Genomic DNA, 15,897 nt, shown 5'->3' on the forward strand with positions numbered 1-15,897 from the left:
CGGTGATGCCTACATCACTGGAATGGAGATGAGGAGACAGAAGAACTGGAGAGGATTTGGAAAAAAAAAATAAAACAAAACTTATCTTTCTAGATTCAGTCAGTAGTGCAGCCTTGGACAGGGGTCCTCTCCCCACATGAAAAATTCATGCCAATACTTCAGCCTAGATGTGTTCACCTCTTACCTTGGGCTGCTTCATCATTCTGAATAGAAGATTGTTTTCTTCCTAAGCTAGAACATCTACTCAGCACCCAGCCCTGTCCCATGCTTAGTCCCTTCAAATAAATGTAAAACAACCTATGACTCATGAAGTCTCCACGTTTTCACCTAATCAAACTTATAGTAAAGTGAGGAACTTGGATGTCACTTCCAAGATGGGAAAATAACGTAACTAAAGAAATCTTACTGAGTGTCCTCCCATCAAGAAGGAGTAAATACAATCAATTGAACTACATGGAATTTAATATGCTTACTGTAGAATTACTCCCATATTCAAATCAATTTTTGAACACGTCATTTCGTGCACACTATTCTTAAAATCCCTGAACAAGGCATATAAGCAATAGGTCCTGAATATTGGAACAAGGGAAACACTAGATCCTACATGAGTAATAGGCAGGTAGACAGGACAGGATTTGCATGGGGAGATCCTCACACCAAGATAGAGGGTGTATTTAGGAGAAATAAATTCTATACACTGTAGAGAAAATTATTCCCACTAAATAATCTATAACATTTCCCTTTGCTAGGAAATCATCAATTTGAAATTTGCAAATTATCTCTCTTGATCCCATATTCCCTTTCCTTCTGAAGATATAAATACACATACACATAAATACATAAGCACACTCATACTCCTTCCTAGTTATTTCTGTTACTCCAAAATCTATCTTTAGCTTAATGTAATATATTCCTTTCTGTACATATCTAAACCATAAAACTGTGTTCTGTATGCTAAAAAAAAAAAAAAGAAAGAAACCCCAAAAACAAAACAAACAAAAAAAACAGGAGGAAAGAAAAATCTAGGGTAAAATTTCATAGTGATTAAGAATTCTGTAGATACGGCTTCTAATTATATTTGTAGTGACTTTGTTCAATTAGCAGTAGTTAGGCAGAACACCTGGGTATTAGATGGTGAGCCATGGTTCAACAAAAGGAAACAAAGAAATTGAAATAAAGTTTACTACTCATAGATCCTGGAGGATGTACCCAATATGCCTTGAGGGACAACATGAAGAGGTCAAGACTGAATGCAGGCAGAGAGTGTGGCAGGAACTGGGGTAGATGTCTTTTTAGGGTTCCTGGTAGGAGTGCTTTTCACTGTCTGGGCCAAGTCTAGAATGCACAATTCAAACCAGAATGAGTGGATGAGGATGGTCAACACTGCAGGGGTCTTCTCTAAGGGATGCTCATGATAAATATACTGGGATCGGACACTTTCAAAGAGGCTACTGGGGAAGTCAGATCAGGAAATTACCTTTGCTTGTGACTATAGGGGCTGTTATCTAGTGTATTTGCTAATGGGTGGAGCTACAGTTATTTCAAATTCCCTGCAGGCAGTCTGGTTATAGAAACTGGATTCCAAGTCAGTAGTATCACCCATTTGTTACCCACAGTATCCATACTACTACTCTATCATCATCATTAAAAGCACCCTAATGTCCCAGCAGTTTCAAAAAGAAAAGATATAATACCGAATCTTGGGGGAAAATTAATCACAAATAATTCAAGGTTTAGGGCCACTGGGAAGAAAAATTATTAGTGATATCATCCCACTGCTTTAACAAGTACAAGTGACTCTTGAATAATGCAGGGGTTCGGTGTACCCACCACCCATGCAGTTGAAAACCCATGTGTAGGGGCGCTTGGGTGGCTCAGTCATTAAGCGTCTGCCTTCAGCTCAGGTCATCATCCCAGGGTCCTGGGATCAAGTCCTGCATCGGGCTCCCTGCTCGGCGGGAAGCCTGCTTTTCCCTCTCCCACTCCCCATGCTTGTGTTCCCGCTCTCACTGTGTCTCTCTCTGTCAAATAAATAAAATCTTAAAAAAGAAAAGAAAAGAAAACCCATGTGTAACTTCCATTCTCCAACGGTTAATTTTAATAGACTGTTGAAAAGAAACCTTACCTATAGCAGTCACTTAACCTATATTTTATGTTACCTATGTTATATATGGTATTCCTACAGTAAAGGAAGCTCCAGAAAAGGAAATGTTAAGGAAATCAAGAGGAAGAGAAATACACTTATAGTACTGTACTATAAATAAATCTGACTATAAGGGAACCCACACAGTTAAACATGTTGCTCAAGGGTCAAGTGTACTTTGTGTTACTGTCTGTTTACCTGCAACCTTGATGAAATTGGGGCAGGCTAAGGTTGGTGCAGGATCACACTTTATTTATTACACATCAGTGTTAACACATTAAAATCCATTTAGTGTTATTAATTCAAATACATAAAGTTGAAATACTCTAAACAAACCACTGCAAAATCACTGTATGATCATTGGTCAAAATACCATGACAGTCACTCAAGGAAGGACCATTCTTGTTCTTCTGATACAATGACCTGTGAGTTGTAGTTTCCATGCTTTTCAAACTGAGGGTCTTCATTGAGTAAATGTGGATTTACAATGATTTTACACCCTTTTACGGAAGAGTCAGCTATACTTTTCTCAGTTGTCTGTGAAATTTTTATTATTTTAACTGCGTAACTAATATTCTTGACTTGTAACAATTCCTATTGTGAAGATGCATCCAGCCTTTTTTCTTTTTTTTTTTTAAGATTTACTTATTTGACAGAGAGAGAGAGCACAAGTAGGCAGATCAAAGGCAGAGGGAGAAGCAAACTCCCCGCTGAGCAGAGAGCCTGATGTGGGGCTCGATCCCAGGACGCTGGGATCATGACCTCAGCCGAAGGCAGATGCTTAACTGACTGAGCCACCCAGGCACCCCCATCCAACTTTTAATAAACCACCACTGTATCCTCCTTAAAACCCAACTGGCAAACTATTTAAAATTCAGAATGTGTGGGGCACCTGGGTGGCTCAGTCAGTTAAGCGTCTGCCTTCGGCTCAGGTCATGATCCTGGGGTCGAGCCCCGCATCGGGCTCCCTGCTCGGCGGGAAGCCTGCTTCTCCCTCTCCCACTCTCCCTGCTTGTGTTCCCTCTCTCGCTGTGTCTCTGTCAAATAAATAAATAAGATCTTTAAAAAAATACTCTGATTTTGAATTATGTCTGAAAAGTGGTATTGACTTACTGCTTTCTGCTGCCAATTTTTTGGTGTTAGATTTGCCTTTCCATTACACAGTTTGCCAATTATAAAGGATAAAATCATTAAAGACAAATAACTTTTTCTGAAGTGTGTATTAAAACCAAAAGTCTTGCATTAATTTTACATTTCTAGGGTTTCTATATGGTATGCTTCGTCTGATGTTCACTAAGGGTGCAGCTCCAGGACTTTGCCACCATTCTGGACAATTGTAAGCTATCTCCACAGGATGATTATCTCAGGTTGAATAGTTTTGATTATGAATTAAATACCCTGCCTCATTCTTTACATTTAAGGGCTTCTCTCTACTATGCATCTGCTGTTCACAAAGTTGGTAGTTCCGCTTAAAGGCTTTGTCACATTTTACATTTGTCAGCCTTCTCCCCACTGTATCTGACCTTAGCTTGGTAAGTTTCGAGTGGTAGTTGAAGGCTTTGCCACATTTTATACACTTGTAAGGTTTCTTCCTATTATAGAATCTCTGCTGTTGAGGTTTTGAATATAAGTGAAAAGCTATGCCGCAATTACTACATTTCTAAGTCCTCTCTCCAGTGAGGATAAAATGATGTACAATGAGATTTGAGCTTTCATAAGTCTTTCCCACATTTATTACTTTGATATTGGTTCTCTGAAGACTAAGTTCTCTGAGGATTACTGGGATTTGACCCTTGGTTAACTTTTTTCCTAGATCCATTGCATTGGTAAGTTCTGTCTCCATTATAAATACCTCTGTAATTATGAAAGATAGAGTCCTCGGTAAAGATCTTCCTAAGTTCACAACACATGAAAACTTGCTCCAAGTTAAGTATTATGTGATAACTATTGAACTGTAATGTTTCAATAAAGGCCCTCCTGTGTTTATCAAAATTAGAGACTTTGGAACAAGGAGGGATTATGTGTTGGTGGGAGAACAATGAACCTTCTAAAAAAGGACTTCTCCAATCAATCACATTTAGAATTTTTATCTTCACGTTTAAATATCTAACTTTCAGAAATGTTTCCGTGAATGATTAATACAATCTTACATTTGAAATGCTTTGAAGGATTACTTTCAGCATGGACTAGGTGACTTTCCAAACTTCAAAAGGTCCTTTCAGAATATATACTTTTTTTTTTTTAATGGATTTGGGCCCTTGGGATGAATGACATTGTTCTGCAAATATAACTGACTTAAGGTGGGGTTTCCCCCCAAATGTTTTATATCCTTGCTCTCTTCTGGCAGTAGGATTTAATTACGGTTAATTGTCCCAGTCTGGTTATATACATCATAGCATACTTCTTGCCCTTCACTAGCCCCATCCCCTTCCCAGTCATTCATTAAGTATAAATACTCAGGTCCACTGCTGCCACATCTTCCCCTATCACTCTATGCAGTCAATCTTCTTTGCTGGTCTTTGCCAACAAGCTTGGGGTGTTAAAGAAAGACACCATGAACAGATGAAAAATAAGACATCCCACTTACTGCATTCACATGCATACCAAATTAATACCCATCCTAGGACAGCAACAGAATGGAGAAATAGGAGTCACCAGGACTTTGCTCCTCCATGGAGACAAAAATGGACCAAATTACCTTTTAGAATGTTCCAGAAGCCAGTTAGGAGAACACAGCATCTCCAGACAATACAAATGAACAAGAGGCACATCGGACGAGCATTTGTGACACTTTCTCACAACAGCTGCTCACCCTCTGACACTCCATGGCAACACTGTGAGTAAATCCTACCTCTCCTCAAAAGAGAAACAAATGAGTGACCTGAATATTGAATGATCTGGCTTCTTTCACCTGCCTGACATGGGACACAGAGGGAATGAGAGCACCCTCTGGATGCAGTGTGCTGGCTGCTCAGACAAACGGTGAGCCTTTGTTCAAACAATGAAGAGACTCCAGAGCTGAAGACAGAGAGGAAGGTATCATGCGTTCTAAAGTAGTAACTCCACTTTCTTAAACTGGGAAATTACCAAAACGCAGACATGATAAACGCCCAGAACATGTGTGACAGGCTTCTCAAACGCATTTCCATCCAAGGAGAGCTACTCGAACCACAGTTTAAGGTCGATCTTCCACCTTTACATTTAAACCTCACCTCTGTCACCTGCCTCGTTCATTCCCACCTACCTGGATGGAAGGTTACTGTCTCCTTTCTCTTCACACCCCAGAACTGCTCCTGCTCCAAAAAGATGATCAGGTCTGGCTTTGACACAATGAGACCTGTTTATTAGATAGAAAGAAAATGAATACTGCTGGGGATTCAACTTTCAATCATGATTGTGCTCAGTAGAGAAGACATTGTAGAATTCTAGAAAATAATTTCCCAAATGTTGCCAAATAGCCCCTTTAGAACACGAAGAACGGATTTCCAATATTCACATTCTGACCTCCACTTCCAAGTAGTGGACACAATAATAAGGAGTGGAAATCTAAGCTTAGCTTAAGATGTGGGCAATACCGGGGCACCTGAGTGGCTCAGTTGGTTAAGGGTCTGCCTTCAGCTCAGGTCATGATCCCGGAGTCCCAGGATTCAGCCCTGCATCCGGCTCCCTGATAAGTGGGGAGTATGCTTCTCCTTCTGCCCCTCACCCCACTCATGCTCTCTCTCAAATAATTAAAATCTTAAAAAAAAACAAAAAAAAATGTGGGCAGTACCATTTTTATGCCACTCAGTGTTTAGAATTGCCAGTAATCTACAGAAGTGATGATGTTACCTTAAGGAAGGGGAAGCTAAAGCTGAAAAGGAAACATCATGAACATTTTTCTCTACATCTACAAACCCCTCATTTCCCTTGCGGCCTAGATCTGAATTCCAGTCATTCACGGAGGAATCTTCCAAGAGACAGTCTTCACAGGAAGGAAGAAAACACTTAGTGTGGTTTGGGAAATCTGGAAGGAGTCATCCTCACCCAAGAAGAGGAGGTGTCCGTAGTTCTCTAACATCACATCCCTGTACAATTCCCGCTGAGTGTGGTTCAGGCATCCCCACTCCTCCTGGGAGAATTCTATGGCCACATCCCTGAATGTCAGCAGTCCCTGCAATAAATACCACAGTTACCAAGTGGCCATTGGCAGAGTTCACAATGGTTCCTAAGATGAAAGAGGGAGTTAATGTCACCAGCTAGACCCAAGACCTGACTTTCCCTGCTCTGTGACATGAGTGTGGAATAAAAGAAAGACCTATGGGACAGAGAGCTGACTGACTGAGAACCTCCACTCCCAGAAGTTATATCAACTACACCAAGGTGAGAGCCCTCATTGTCCAGTGGAAATTGATGGGATGTGGGATAGGAGCCAATGGTCAAGAAAGAATTTTTTTTTTTTTTTTTAAGATTTTATCCATTCATTTGACAGCGAGAGAGGGAACACAAGCAGGGGGAGTGGGAGAGAGAGAAGCAGGCTTCCTGCTGAGCAGGGAGCCCAATGCGGGGCTCGATCCCAGGGCCCTGGGACCATGACCTGAGCCGAAGGCAGACAGTTAACGAGACTGAGCCACCCAGGCGCCCCAAGGAAGAATTCTTGAGACGTTTTTGATGTGAAATGCTGGAGTGAATGATGAAGAATTATTGAGATGTCTTTGGTACAAAAAAATGTGGTCTTACTGAAGCACAGGCACAGGACCCATGGGTCAAAAGAGCTGCACTGGAGTTGTGAGCAGTAATTTATCCTATACTTACAAATGGTGAGTGGGTAAGCAATAGCAGCAACCTCTACGGAATCTGAAAGCAAAGTTTCCAGGACCTTGAGGGCCTCACTGGTGTGATAAGGTCACTTAACTATGGTCGAGTAAAAAACCTTAGTTGTAAGACCCTTCAGATATGTATCAGTGGGTGCTGTGCATAGAGGATGATGGCCAACGTATTTGGGGGGAAAGATAAAAGAAGATTCCAAGGGCATTTTTTTATGTTAAAGAGGACTTAACAGAACCCCAGAGCTCTGGTTATTGTCAAGCTAAGGTTGCTTTTCCCCTCTAATAAAACATTAAGACAGTTGTGAATTCCATGAAGAATGTCATACTCTGTCTCAAGTATTTATCAATGGGCTGCAAGTTGAGGGAAATTTACTTTTATCCACACTTCTTTTGACTTTGTTCTCTTCCTCAGAAACTAGAAGCAAGGGCACTTGGTTAAGTATCTGCCTTCAGCTCAGGTTCTGTTTCCAGGGTCCTGGGATGGAGCCCCATATTGTGCTCCCCACTCAGTGGGGAGTCTACTTCTCCCTGTCCCCCTCCACCACCACTCATGTGCTCTCTCTAAAAATAAATCTTAAAAAAAAAAAAACTACAAGAGTAGCTCAGAACAAAGAAGTTTCCAGTTGAACTGTGATGGTCTCTGCATATTGCTGAGTACATTCAAGTTCCTTACAAATGACTAAGAGGGGAAATATGAACATTGCAGGGGAGGAATCTGACAAAGAGCACCAAGACAATAAAAGCAGTTAGCATCAGTTGTATGGAAACAAACTGTTATCAGTGCCTAAGGCACATCAAGGACACACCATCACTGGTGTTTCCTTGTTGTCTGAAAACAGGAATTCAGAATATAAATCTAATTATGAAAATACAGTGGATATATATACAGTTCAATCACCTATAGTTTCTATAGAGGCTGCTTTTAGGCAAGAGCCCACAGTGACCCCTTGGCTGAACAGAGACTGGCCCAACAGATGACCCACCTCAAAATAGCCATAGGCCCATTAACCAACAGGCTACTGACAACCAGCTTCAGTGACCAGAAAAGGGAAGGGAAAATTCCATAAATCCCCATAACTTCTCACCTTCCTGCTTTTAAAAGAGCCCTCATCCCACCCACTGCTCCTTGCAGACCGCCGCTCCTCGGCTGTCCTGCCTGGTGCCCTCTCGCAGTGTATTCAGGAAACTTCTAACAACGTGGTTCTGCCTCAGGTGAATTCTTTTCAATTCCCACTTGACTTCCACCCAATCATGGACCTACGTTTGGGGTCCCCATTTGACTGGCAGAGACACCACATTTAGACACCAGTTTCCATGTCCTGTAATAGCCAGTATATTTTATTTAAAGATTTATTTATATTTTAGTGCAGGGGAGGGGTAGAGGGAGAGGGAGAGAATCTCAAGCTGACTCCCCTCTGAGCATGGAGCCAAAGGAAGAGCTCCATTCTAGGACTGAGACCATGACCTGAGCTGAAATCAACAGTCTTGAGGCTTCCTCAACTGAGCCCCCCAGCTCCCCCTCTAGGGTTATTTTAAATACAATATCTGTTTCTAAAGAGCAAGTCTCAAGCACCGCCCCCCCCGCCCCAGCTCCCCCTCTAGGGTTATTTTAAATACAATATCTGTTTCTAAAGAGCAAGTCTCAAGCACCCCCCCCCCCGCCCCACTTTTCTTTCAGAGAACTTTTGGAGTTACTCTGGACCTCAAATTCATCGGGTTTATTTCTTAATTTTCTTACCCCTGGTCTACACAGAGCTGATAAAGTAACCACATGAGACCTAAATTAGAAATGTTTTCCTTCACTGATATCCCAGGAACAAACCTCATCAGCAATAGGAATCTTAAGACTCAATGCCTTCCCCTGTAGATCTGTCACCAAGAAAATACTTTCGGGCGCCTGGGTGGCTCAGTTGGTTAAGCGACTGCCTTCGGCTCAGGTCATGATCCTGGAGTCCCGGGATCGAGTCCCGCATCGGGCTCCCTGCTCGGCGGGGAGTCTGCTTCTCCCTCTGACCCTCCTCCCTCTCATGCTCTCTGTCTCTCATTCTCTCTCTCTCAGATAAATAAATAAAATCTAAAAAAAAAAAAAAAAAAGAAAATACTTTCAATACTTGGAGGACTTTAATTCAAAGTAACAACTGTTGATGCCCTATAATAAGCCAGGTTGGAGACACAAGAGAGAAGGCTCTGGGAGCGGTTGGAGAACACTTAGAGAAGTGTTCTGAAGACCTCACCTTGAGCATCATTTCTGAGAAGATCTTAAAAATAGGTGAAAACATAAGGCAGAAACATCAGAACTACAGGAATTAACATAGGCAATTTCTAAATGCAAGGAATTTTAGGAGAAAAACATGACACGGCCTCTCCTGGGACACTAGGCTTACCTGAGAACTGGCCATTTCTTCTTTCACCTCGTCCTCTAGATTTCTTTCTCACAAGTTATTTGTGGAGAAGTCACAGCAGCATCAGGAGAAAATGCCCTTAAAGCCAACAACAGAGCCTCTTCACCTGAAACTGCTTCCCTGAAGGCAGGACCCTGAAACGCAGAAAAAGCCCAACTTCCTAGTCCTTTGTGTCAGGAGCTATTCAAAAACTGAGCTCCTACTGGAAGACTATTCCTTGACTTTTCCTTCTTTGCTTTCAGGGGGCCTCCCCTCCCACAGACGCCCACAAATTCAGCTACAGCCTAGGAACCCTGTGCTCCAAGGACCTGACCCTCCCAGACTCACGTAGCAGAGACCCTGTTACCTCTCCTTGAGCCAGAGCCCGTCTCACCTCAAGTCCTTGTGCTTAACCCTGGCCTCACTTAGAATCACCTGGAGCCCTTAATTAACACAACACTGTAGTTTTCAGCCAGACCAATTGACAGAATCTGAGGGGGAGGGCAGCAGATGTGATCCTTTTTGAAACTCCACACGTGATCCTATTGGGAAGCATTTGGGGAGGTGACCAGGCAAAGCACGGTGACTAAGGCTGTGCTTGTGAGCAGATTTAGATCCATTCTCCACTAATCAGTTTCTGGAGACTGACACATTCTCCCTCTTTCTGCTACACAGAGGGAGACCCCCTTACAAATGAAGTTTTCCCTTATAAATGCAAATGTCTCTCACAAAGGGAAACATTCTGGGTTTCAGAGCCTTTCCTTTATCTACTCTTTTCTTTAAAATACCAGCCTAGGGGCACCTGGGTGGCTCAGTCGTTAAGCATCTGCCCTTGGCTCAGGTCATGATCCCAGGGTTCAGTGGAGCCCCGCATCGGGCTCACTGCTCCATGGGAAGCCTGCTTCTCCCTCTCCCACTCCCCCTGCTTCTCCCTCTCCCACTCCCCCTGCTTGTGTTCCCTCCCTTGCTGTGTCTCTGTCAAATAAATAAAATCTTAAAAAAAAAAAAAAAAATACCAGCCTAATATAATCCTTAGGCCAGAGACATATTTTAGGGTGACAAAAAGCTCCCCTTCATTAGGTAAATGTTTATTTTCATATGTAACTCCAAAACGGTTTTCCAAACTGAATGTACTTTTACCATACCATCAGCAAGATATGAGAATTCCTCAACATTCTCCCTGAAATTTGGTGTTTTATCCTTTTTATTTTACCCATTCTAGAAAATACTGAGTGGTTTCTCACTGTAAAATATGAAGTAGTCTTCCTATAGTTGTCCTGGTGACTGAAATGGAAACCACTTAAAAGCATCAAGTTGAACAAAAATCCAAATGGCTGCATTAATGTTTCAGGTTATTCCTCTCCCCTCCAAACCTCCCCTGCGCAAACCCTTCCCTCTTCTTTTCTCAGGAGCGAAGGGAACCTTCGTTTCAGGAACCTTCTTCCACCCTGACAACGTGATGAACAGGGTTGGCAACCCACAGTTCCTGTGGAAACCGGCTAGATCCTGTATTTCCCTACAAAAGCCCAACCCCTTCCCCTGGGTGGGCTTGCAGTTTTGAAGACCCTGACCTGCTGCAGCCTCCTTTGCTGGCAAAGCAATAAAGCTGCTGTTCTTCCTTATCCCCAACTCTTCACATTATATTTTGGGTCTAAAGCATGGAGGTCAATTCATACAACAGAAATGAATGTTAGGGGCACCTGGGTGGCTCAGTTGGTTAAGCAACTGCCTTCAGCTCAGGTCATGATCCTGGAGTCCCTGGATTGAGTCCCGCATCAGGCTCCCTGCTCAGCAGGGAGTCTGCTTCTCCCTCTAACCCTAACCCCTCTCATGAGCTCTCTCTCATTCTCTCTCTCTCAAATATATAAATAAAATCTTTTTATAAAAAAATTAAAAACAAGAAATGAATGTTAGGAGAGGAAAATTTGTTTTTCTTGCTCCATTCTCAATTCTTTGGCCAGTCTAATAATTAAAATGATTCAAGACGTCTAACAAGATAAAAACAGAATTTTAATTATGGGAAACTGAAAGACATGAGGCTCAAAGACAGGTGATTGAAGCTTCCATGCCACTGTGACAGAGGAAGTAGGGATGTAGAATTTCAAAGCAGGGACATATATTCACAGGAAAGAGGAAATGTATGTCAAACAATGGCTTACCACTCCATGCAGGCAACTCTTTATGATCTGAAAAGTTAATTTCTGGTATCATCTCTCTTCTCAATAGATGATGTAGAAAAGACACTAGGGTTCAAAACTGATAGCCAAGAAAGAATTCTTGAGAGGTCTTTGGTGCAAAAAGGTGGTTTTATTAAAGCAGGACAGGACCTGTGGGCAGAAAAAGAGCTGCACTGGGGCCATGAGGAGTGGCCCATTATATACTTTGGAGTTGGGAGGGGGTTAAGGATAGCTTAAGCCTCCCAGGTATTTTGGAAACAGGGTTTCCAGGACCTTGAGGGAGCTAGCTATTGTTAGGAAAGGTCATTTATTACTGTTTAGTAAAAACTCAGTCATGAGATCCTTCAGATGTATATTGGGGGGTCCTATGTTTGGAGGTTGATTGCCAACATGTATTTTGCCAGGTAGAGATAAAGGAAGTTTCCAAAGGAGTTTTTATATGTTAAAGGAGACTTACAGGATCCTGGGGGCTGGGATAAGATTGCCTTTGCCCTTGGCAAAGTATTAAGTTGGAGGCAGTTGAGTCCCTGGAGGAATGTCACTCTGCCTGGTTCAAGGACTTGTCAATGGGCTGTAGGTAGTAAGGAAATATAGTAATTTTTCTTCTGCCTTTTTTCCCACATCATTCCCGCCACTCCCCCCCCCCAACAATTTCTCGACCCTTAAATCTTTAAGGTTGCTGAGAGTGCAAGTTCTCATCTTTTGTAACTTCTTCCTGCTGAATAGGTACACAGAGATATCCCTACCTATGGGTCAACGTTGGTCAGTTGGGGCTTATATAGATATGAGTTATGAAAGCAGAGGCAGCTGAATCCAAGGGAGACTGCGTGTGTGGATATCCTGAGTGGAAAGGGCCATCTGTGGGCTTGAAGTTATGACAGTTAAGGAGTCTTGGCACCAAGTGGGGAGACATGGGAGAAAACAGCAAAACATGATTAGAATAACAAAACAAAAAGCCCAAATAAGAGTCCTTTGATAGTTGACAAAAATCTTCTGACTCCAGGAGTTTACCTAAGCATTAAAGGAAAGAGAGGGATTGTTTAAAGTGCCAATTTGAGTGTCCATGTCTGTTAGAAACCCAGAAATACTTTTGTGGTCATCTGGATTGTATACACAGCATTTTATTTTTGTGATTTGTGCAGCAATTACAACATCTTACGCTTTTCTATTTTGTAAAATTGCTTTATACATTTGTGTTACTTCAGTATTTAGTAGAGAAATGCTATTTGAGTGTCATTCAGGGCTTTGGTTGTGTACTTATTAAGAGCTTTCATGTGTCAAACAACCTCCAGTCCCAAAGAGGGAAAAAAAATTAGGTGGCCATACCTATGAAACAAAGAATGTGTTCACCATTGTTTTAAATTCATAAGCTTAGGAGTGCCTGGGTGGCTCAGTTGTTAAAGCATCTGCCTTCGGCTTGGGTCATGACCTAAGGGTCCTGAGATGGAGCCCCACATCAGGCTCCCTGCTCAGCGGGGAGCCTGCTTCCCCCTCTCCTGCTCCCCCTGCTTGTGCTCTCTGTCAAATTAATTAATTAATTAATTAAAGAAATAAAAATACATTTAGAAGGTTGGCTGGGTTGGTAATGGTTTTAATAATGCTCTGTGCATCCAGGCAAAACCCAGAGTACAGTGGCTTATCCAGCCTGAGGGAAGCCATGGACACAAATGAGAGCCAAATAGCCACTGGGTACCATTAGAAGACAGTCATCTAATTCTGGACCTCCTTTAACTGCAGTCAAGATATCAAAGGCGGGGCGCCTGGGTGGCTCAGTCGGTTAAGTGTCTGCCTTCAGCTGGAGTCATGATCCCAGGGTCCTGGGATCGAGCCCCGCGTCAGGCTCCCTGCTCAGTGGGAAGCCTGCTTCTCCCTCTCCCGCTCCCCCTGCTTGTGTTCCCTCTCTCGCTGTGTCTCTCTGTCAAATAAATAAATAAATAAATATTTAAAAAAGATATCAAGGGCTATTCAGTTTTGGAGGGTCATCTTTTGGATTTGTGTAGTAAAAGACAGTCTGTTGTCACTTTATAGGGACCAAGGGAGTCCAAATCTAGGGACAATTTTTCTTAGTGAAGTTTTTGTTTGTTTGTTGTCACCTCTGTGGCCTTTCTACACAAACCAGTAGCCTGGTGTAAACCCTGTATTACCTTCCATTGGTTATTTTTGGGTATAAAGGTCTTTTCCCTCATTATCCACAAGCCAGTCCTGTTCATTTTTTAATATCCCTGTTCCTGGGCTATGTGAATTTCTTGGTCTGAATAGACTGGACTTATGGACTTCATTGGAGAAAAGACTTGATATTTGTTTATTTTGTGCTGCCTTCTTGGCTGCATGGTCTACCAAACTGTTTCCTTTAGGTTCTAGGGTCATATCCTTTGGATGTCCTTTAAAGTGTATTACAGCTATCTCCTTAGGTAGGTGTACAGCCTCAAGAAGAGTAATAATTTACTTGGATATTTGATTGCGGAGTTATGGCTTAATAATAATCCCCTTTTCTTCCAAACTGCTCCATGAGCATGCAGGACTAGGAAAGCAATACTTGGAGTCAGTACAAGTATTAATTTTTAAGACTTTGGCGATTGCAAAGCACACATGAGCACTGTAGCGTACCCAGCTTTTCTTATTTCCTTTTTCCATGAAACTACTGCAACCAGTAAACCAACTGTCATCTGCAAGTTTGATAGGGGAATCTCTTACAGCTGGTTGAGTAGAACAAACAACATCGGTAACATCTGAACAGTTACGCTCTACAGAGGTACAATGGTCAGGGTCAGGCATTACCATAGCTAGGTTTAAAGTTTGATAGGTTTTAAGTATATTTCAGGTGTATCCACAAGCATAGCCTGGTATTTAATAAGTCGGCCTCCCATCGTCCATTGGTGGCTTTTGGTCTCTAAGACACTCTGAACCTGATGGGAAGTCATTACAGTCAGGGACTGTCCCACTGTGAGCTCTGAGGCTCCTTTGACCAGGAGGGATGTTATATGGTTGGCTAGTGTTACATCAATAGAGGTAGTTCCTGGGACAAACATTATTAAGGAATAAAACCATCAAAGAGCCCTCTTTGTTGGAGGTCTAGCCTTAAGAATATCCTAACTACAAGGAATCACCAACAAGTGGTAGAGGACTCGTCTCAATAGATAAGGGTATCCCCAAGTGCATCATCCAATCTAATCAGAGAAAGTGGGGTCATCCATTATCTCAAGTCCACAGTTAACCCCGTGGAGTGGGGTGCGCTGCAGTTTTTAAGGAGCGGTTTAGTCCTTCCGAGCCTCACAGAGTTGGTCAATGTGCTAGTTGAGATATACAATTGTTGGGGAATCAATCCCACTTTTCAGCTGTTCAAATAATCATATGCTCATGGGGTCCTGTTATTATCCCACAGAGTAACAAGCAAGGAGGTTGTCTATGCAAGAACTAGTGTGACAATCTTTCTGAAGTTTACCTCAAGTTATCTAGCTTAGGCAAATAACATTCCAAGACCATCAGAACTAGGATTTAACATCTGCAAAGATGTGTTACTGAAACATAATTTCTCTCTAAAATCACTCTTATTCCCAGAGATAGGCAAATCAAGATGAATTCACTTTCAGAACAAGTCCAATTTTAACAAATTTGGCCTACTTATTTACATAAGCTCAGCAAGAATAATGACTGATCATATAAGATCTTTTAGAATTTGCTCTGCTGGAATTTCTTATAAGGAATCTCTAGGTTGAACTCTCAGTAGCCTCTCCAGACCAGAAGCCAAGCCAAGTACTTGCCATCAGACATGCCTGCAATACCTGTAGATGTAGGCAGATCCCTCTTCATGAGGTCCCCAATATATCCTGAGGTTCCTGCACCTGCCAGAATGTGACATTCTTTACTCACCGGGTAAGGCTGCTGGGAAATCTATAAGCAAGGTATCAGGCCAACATTACCAAGTGGCTTTATGGCTCCAGATTTCATAAAGTCAGCCTTAGTTCTTTCAAGCTGTTTGGTCATATCTGAGTCTATGCATGTCTCTCAAATATGACGTTCCAGTCAAAGCCTTGGTAAAATAACTGGTGTTTCTAATGGTGTCCTGTTAGGAGGAGAAAAGATTCTTATTGAACTCCTGCAAATGACTATGATTGCCATGAAAGAAAGAATACTTACCGAGACTTTTTGAATTTCAGAGGGTTCGGGTAGAGAGAAAAGTCAAATGCTTCAATTTGTTCACAGATGAATACTTTATCACATTCTTATAAGTCATAGATATCTTAAGAGAAAGTTTCCTTAATCTGGAAGAGCAAACATTAGAGAATCATCGATGTTTCAAGAGTAACAAAACTATAAACATCTTTTTAGTTAGTTCTGGAAATTCTTACCCATTCAGTTTTGATCTTAAAGATACTGAATACCTGGGG

At 42.1% G+C, this 15,897-nt stretch overlaps 1 long non-coding RNA gene across 2 annotated transcripts; it reads right to left on the reverse strand.

The window, feature by feature from the left end:
- Nucleotides 1-5,406: 5,406 nt before the first annotated feature.
- On the reverse strand, nt 5,407-11,653 carry LOC118518559 (uncharacterized). Of its 2 annotated transcripts, none has more exons than XR_013444347.1 (3): nt 11,492-11,653; nt 6,170-6,296; nt 5,407-5,480 (listed from the first exon to the last, which is right to left on the reverse strand). It is a non-coding gene; the product is annotated as an uncharacterized LOC118518559 (long non-coding RNA). The 2 variants fall into 2 exon arrangements; XR_013444348.1 differs by lacking the exon at nt 11,492-11,653 and adding an exon at nt 9,336-9,412.
- Between the last annotated feature and the right edge of the window lie 4,244 nt (nt 11,654-15,897).

This window comes from Halichoerus grypus, chromosome 15, assembly GCF_964656455.1.
Source record: "Halichoerus grypus chromosome 15, mHalGry1.hap1.1, whole genome shotgun sequence".
Taxonomy (NCBI): Eukaryota; Metazoa; Chordata; class Mammalia; order Carnivora; family Phocidae; genus Halichoerus; species Halichoerus grypus.